Below are 6981 nucleotides of genomic sequence, written 5' to 3' on the forward strand. Positions count from 1 at the left end.
CTCTCCCACTGGTCAGGGCAGCGGTCACGCAGGCGGTCCCCGGCAATGGATACTGGGGCTGCCGGCCCGGAGGGGCCTGGGGGCCCCTGGGAGGCCACGCCTAACAATATTGCAAACATGTGTGCTCTGGAGTCCCCAGGACTGAAAGGAGAACCCCTCACCCCGACTTTCTCAGCACCTGACACCCCGACTTTCTCAGCACCTGACCAGTCAAGGGCAGTACTGCCAGGTTCGGACACACTGAGCCACCATTATTTAGCAAGTCCCTGCCACCTGCCCACTCTATGGATGAAGACGTTTTTTGTTATTGTTTTTTCAATGCTCAACCACTACGCCTCGCAGGTGCGGCCCAAGGTGAATAGTTTTGAAGACATTGCCGTTTTTAGTGCCCAGGCCAGATGTTTGCCTGATGTTTCCTCTGATTAGTCTCAGGGGGGTGCACTTTCGTTGATGCGCGTGAGAGCCATGCGAGTGAGTGTCTGTGACCTGTCAGGGGCACATCTGTGTGTCCTTCTCTGGCACTGGTCACTTTGAACATTTGCTTTCTCCACTGTAAAGTTTCTATATTTACCCTTTGTAATGAACAAGTATCTTGTGGGGAGATGCTTTGAAACTATGGAAATACCCTTCTCAGATCTCCCTCTCCAGTGTTAGCTTCCATTGATGATCTGTGTGGGCCTGAATCAATTTCCGTTAAATTGGTGGCCCAAGGGTGATTTTTCTAATCTCATCATTCCTTCTACATTTTATTATTTGGCATTCCACTAGATTTTTTTCTTCTCCCCCACTCATTTATCTAATCGTGTATTTATACCAGTGAGGATCCAGGATCCTTTTATTTTATTTTTTATTTTTTAATATATTTTATTGATTTCCACAGAGAGGAAGGGAGAGAGAGAGTCAGAAACATCAATGAGAGAGAGAGAAACATCGATCAGCTGCCTCCTGCACATCTCCTACTGGGGATGTGCCCGCAACCCAGGTACATGCCCTTGACCGGAATCGAACCTGGGACCTTTCAGTCCGCAGGCCGACGCTCTATCCACTGAGCCAAACCGGTCTCGGCAAGGATCCTTTTATTTTAAAAGCATACATTTTACCATTGAAAGTGCACAATCCACCCAGCCAGTGTTGCTCAGTGGTTGAGCATCGACCCATGAACCGAAAGGTCACCAGTTCAATTCCTGGTCAGGGCACATGCCCAGGGTTTGCCTCAATCCCCAATAGAGGGCATGCAAGAGGCAGCCAATTGATGTTTCTATCTCTTTATCCTTCTTCCTTCCTCTCTCTAAAATAAATATATTTTGGAAAAAAAAGAATGCACAATCCAATGGTTTTTAGTATACAAACACTATTTAGTACTCAGAATTGTGCAGTCATCACAATATACATGAACATTTCTGTCCCTCAAAAAAGAAACCCTGCTTCCATTAGCAGTCCCTCACCATCCCCCTGCAGCGGTGGTTAAACCACTCCTTTATCTTATTTATGTCAGGTGGATTCATGGAGTCTTGACTGTAGAGAGCGCTGGGAAGGCACATGGGCATTTCTTTCATTATTGTCAGCTGAATCCAGTGGCTTTGGCAGAGCCACGTCCTGGAAACACGCCTTGCCAGAGGCAGGAGTGTTGTCAGCTTGACCTTCAGCCCAGGTGCCAGGGCGTGGGTTTTGTTATTTAAATCCAGCCAAGCACCAGGAGTGAATAAGACTCAGGCCCACCCAAGAATGCACATAATCTCCTTTGTCTTGACCTTTAGTAAAACTTCCTGGGTTTTGCTGCATAAAATAAACACGCTGTATTGGCTCTGGGTCTCTGTCTCTCCGTCAGAGGACAGTGGTCCCACCCGGCCCCAGCTTTTTCCTTCCACCTCTGTGTCTGTCTCTTTCTTTCATTTTCTCAATCCCCAGCTGCCCCTACTCAGGAATCTGACTGCTCTCTAGCCGCACTGGACGTGGAAAAGAGAGAAATATTTAAACTTGCCTTATGAAATAGGTCATCATCTTCTACTACCATTATTTTGATGCTAAAATGGCCCTAGGCCAAGACTCAAGCTGGACCCTGTGTCTTTTTGTCACTTCCCCAACATTCTTTGAGCACCTCCTATTTGGGGCACAACAGGTGTTTCCGGCTCATTTTCCCTCCTAGGGACTTGGGAGCAGGCATTCTACAACAGGTTCCTGTAATGGGCTAACCTCTGTCCTCCCCAAATTCTTATGTTGAGGTCCCAGCCTCCCTATTGAAGAATGTAACTGTGCTTGTACATAAAGGTCTTTAAAGGGGAGACTGGGGAGAAATCAAGATGGCGGCATAGGTAAACACCGGAAATTGCTGCCTCGCACAACCACTTCAAAAATACAACTAAAAGGCAAAAACGGAAGGCTGAACCACAGGAAGGCTGGCTGAGTGGAAATTCTACAACTAGAAGGAAAGAGAAAAGCACGCTGAGACTCAGAGTAGGTGCGGTGTGGAAGGAAAGTGCAGAGGTACGGAGGCGCACACAGAAAGGGCTGGCAGCTGAGGACACGGTTGTTTTTTTCAATCGGGAGGGAGTCTCAAGCTCCTGACTGCTCTGAACTCCAGTTCTGGGAGAGTCTCTGGGGACCCAGACTCATACAGGAGAAACTGGACTGTCTGGCATTGGTTGGAACTCGAGGGCGGCTTTCTCTCAGAGGTATTTGCAGCGATTACTGGGACACTGAGAAGCAGGGCCTCTTAGGGTAGGACTGAGGAGCAGCCATAGCTGCTTGCTCCGCCCTGTTGATCCCCTGAGACCCCGCCCCACCCAAGCTGTGTGCAGAGGCTTTTGCATATGAAAGGCCTGGCCCTTTGCAATCTGAAAATTACCTAACAAACTGCAGCTGGGTCAGAGAAACCCAGAACTTCCAAAAGAAGGTCCAAGGCCCCACAGCAGCTTGCATTGCTTCACAGCTGGGCTCCTGCTGGGTAGCCTCAGGCAGAGGCTAAATTAGCACCTCCTTAGAGATCCAAGAGCCAGTGTACCCACTGGTCAGAGTGGGACCATCCAGATTACAACTCCTCAGATCCATAAGGGACACACTCAGGGGACAGACTTAGTGAGCACCAAAGCCCCACTGAAGCAAATCTTGCCCCAGAAGGGTGTCTTCAGCACAGAAGTTCTCCCACTGCAGACACAGCTGATTCTCACAGCCAATTGGCCTGGAGGTCAATTCCTCCCAGTGCTCCTACAACAACCAAGGCTTAACTACACCAAGACTGTGCACAAAGCCCACAAAGGGGTGCACCAAGAGTGTCCACCTCAGGTAATTGGGGAGGCTGAGCCACTGGGCCCTATAGGACACCTAATACAGAAAGCCACTCTATCAACACAGGGAAGCATAAAAAATGTGGAGACAAAGAAACGGGACATAAATGACAGAAATGGAGGAAAGCAAACAACTGGATATAGAGTTCAAAACCACACTTTTAAGATTTTTCAAGAATTCTCTAGAAACCGCCGATAAACTTAATGAGACCCTCAAGAAATCTAGTGAGACCCTCGAGGTTATGAAAAAGGACCAACTAGAAATTAAGCATACACTGACTAAAATAAAAAATATTATACAGTGCCGGGGTCCAACCCCAGCGGGTCCAGGGGTCCCCAAAGGTGTGGATGGAGTCGGCGAAGAAGGAATGTCACGGAGACAGCGTTCAGTTGATCAGCAGCCTAGCCAGGATCTCCAGCCAAGTTCTGGTCTCGATCTCCAGAGAGGTTCTGCTTCCATGTTCTCTTGCTAGGTTCTCCAGCCAGGTTCAGTCACCAGGTTCTAGTCAGGCTCTCTTGCCAACCTCTGCAGTCAGGTTCAGTCCAGGATCCCTTGCCATATTCTCTCCAGCGAAGCTCCTCCATCTCCAGGTTCCACGTAGGTTCTGTCTTCTGAATTCTGTCTCCTGAGTTCTGTGTTCTAAGTTCTGAGTTCTGCCGTCTTGTTACAACTGTATTTATACCAGTTGATTCAATCCTATCAATCTCTATTACAAAGGTTAGGGCGTTTCTTATCTCCATTCCAGGGAGTAAAGATTATGTAGCTTAAGCATGATTGTTTGTAGTTAAAGTGATTAATTACCCGCCTGGCACTTAGTTGAGGGGTTTTATTCCCTCCCTAACTTCAGGGGAAAATCCCTACCTGGGGAAACAACCTTTCTCAGAGAGGAGACCTTGGTTAAAACACATAGTGCCAAGAAGGTGAGCAAACATTTTAAGAACAGTATGCCATATATGCCAGGTCCTTTGAAACAGCAAGGATGGACCGGCTCCCGGCAATACAGAGTTCCAACAGCAGACTAGAAGATCGCAAGAATCAAGTCAAAGATTTGAAATACTAAGAAGCAAAAAACACCCAACTGGAAAAACAAAAAGAAAAAAGAGTCCAAAAATATGAAGATAGTGCAAGGAGCCTCTGGGACAACTTCAAGCGTACCAACATCCGAATTATGGGGGTGCCTGAAGAAGAGAGAAAGCAAGATATTGAAAACGTATTTGAAGTAATAATGACAGAAAACTTTCCCTACCTGGTAAAAGAGAGAGACTTACAAGTACAGGAAGCACATAGAACCCCAAACAAAAGGAATCCAAAGAGGACTACACCAAGACTCATCATAATTAAAATGCCAAGCGCAAAAGACAAAGAGAGAATCTTAAAAGCAGCAAGAGAAAAACAGTTAGTTACCTACAAGGGAGTACCCTACGACTGTCAGCTGATTTCTCAACAGAAACTATGCGGGCCAGAAGGGAGTGGCAAGAAATATTCAAAGTGATGAATACCAAGAACCTACAACCAAGATTACTTTACTCAGCAAAGCTATCATTCAGAAGTGAAGGTCAGATAAAGAGCTTCACAGATAAGAAAAAGCTAAAGGAGTTCATCACCACCAAACCAGTATTATATGAAATGCTGAAAGGTATCCTTTAAGAAGAGGAAGAAGAAGAAAAAGGTAAAGATACAAATTATGAGCAACAAATACACATCTATCAACAAGTGAATCTAAAAATCAAGTGAATAAATAATCTGATGAACAGAATAAACTGGTGAATGTAATAGAATCAGGGGCATAGAAAGGGAGTGGACTGACTATTCTCGGGGGATAAAGGGGTGTGGGAGGTGTGGGGGGTGCGGGAAAAGACTGGACAAAAATCATACCTATGAATGAGGACAGTGGCGGGGGGGGGGTAAGGGCAGAGGTTGGGGTGGGAACCGGGTGGAGGGGAGCTATGGGGGGAAAAAAGAGGAACAACTGTAATAATCTGAACAATAAAGATTTAATTTAAAAAATAAATAAAGGGGAGACTTAGTGAATATGAGGCTATCAGGGTGGCCAAGACTCTATCCTGGATTAAACTTTGGTCAGGTTCCTCAGCCCCCTTTTCCACAGGCCTCCACGCACCTCCTTGTCTTGAGTCTTCCCAGCCAACTTTTAGCAAGAATGCTCCTGCTAAGTCAGTTTAAAGACACCCCCCACCCCTGCTTTGGCCTGCCTTAGGCTAGAATCAGGTTAGGTGAGTTCAGCAAGACTCTGTCCATCCTGCATGACACCACACTTACACTCTGCTCCTCAGCTGTCTTTGTTGTATTCAGAGTTGAGCGCCCTCTCTCTGCCCTATTCCCATCCGTAGTCTGCAATAAGTCTTTCTTATTTTAACAAGTGTCAGAATAAGTTTTTCTTTTTGTTTTATTTTTCTTTTTAAAATATTTTTATTGATTTTAGAGAGGAAGGGAGAGGGAGAGAGTGATAGAAACATCAATGATTCGAATCATTGATCGGCTGCCTCCTGCATGCCTCCTACTGGGGATCGAGCCCGCAACCCAGGCTTGTGCCCTCATTGGGAATTGAACCGTGACTTCCTGGTTTATGGGTTGACCCTCAATCACTGAGCCATGCTGGCCAGGCAAGTTTTTCTTTACAAAAATTTTTAAATTGATTTTTAGCGAGGGAGGAAGGGAGGGAAAGGGGTGAGGGGACATTGATTTGTTGTTCCACTTATGTATGCATTCATTGGTTGGTTCTTGTTTGTGTCCGGACCATGAACTGAGCCTGCAACCTTGGCATATCGGGATGACGCTCTAACCAACTGAGCTACTGGCCAGGGTTCAGAGTAAGTGTTTCTTGTACATGAGTGGGGCCCTGGCTTAGACACCAGACCCATATTTCTCACAGTCTGGAGGCTAGAAATCCAAGTTTAAGGTGACTGCCTGCTTCCTGGCTTGTAGACAATGGAGTGGGAGGAGGGGGTGGACAAGCTCTCTCCTGTCTCTTCTTCTAAGGGCACTAATTCATCGTGAGGGGGTCCACCTCCATATACCATCATATTGCGGGTTAGGACTTAGACATATTTGTTGTGTGTGGTAGGAGTCAGGGGACACAAATATTCAGTCCATAGCAAGTTCAAACGTAATATGATTGGTCCTTATAAGAAGAGACCAGAGATGCAATTGCACCAAAGTAAGACCACGTGAGGACACCGGGAGACAGTGGTCATCCACAAGCCCAGGAGAGAGGCCCCAGGAGGAACCAACCCTGCCCAACCTGGGTCTCCACCTTTCAGCCCCCAGACTGTGAGGAAATACATTTCTGCTTTGGAGAAGTTGGCTGCCACTTTACCAAGTCCCCGAAGCCACCAGAAGGGTTTGCAGCTCAGGAACTGGCACGTGATCCAACAGACAATGGGGCGAGTCTGGGAGATGCGGGACTGGCCGGTGGGTCTTCTGGGTCCAGGACACTGGGAGGAAACGTCTCCTCATCCACAGGATGACAAAGTGATGGCCAGAGAAGAGCAGCCTCCGCCTCTTCCCACCCCAGGTTCAGGTCCCAGAGGCAATCCCTCAGACAAGCTCACTTTTTTAAAAAATATATTTTATTGATTTTTTTACAGAGAGGAAGGGAGAGGGATAGTTAGAAACATTGATGAGAGAGAAACATCGATCAGCTGCCTCCTGCACACCCTCCACTGGGGATGTGCTTGC

Source organism: Myotis daubentonii, chromosome 3 (genome assembly GCF_963259705.1).
Source record: "Myotis daubentonii chromosome 3, mMyoDau2.1, whole genome shotgun sequence".
In the NCBI taxonomy this organism is placed as follows: domain Eukaryota; kingdom Metazoa; phylum Chordata; class Mammalia; order Chiroptera; family Vespertilionidae; genus Myotis; species Myotis daubentonii.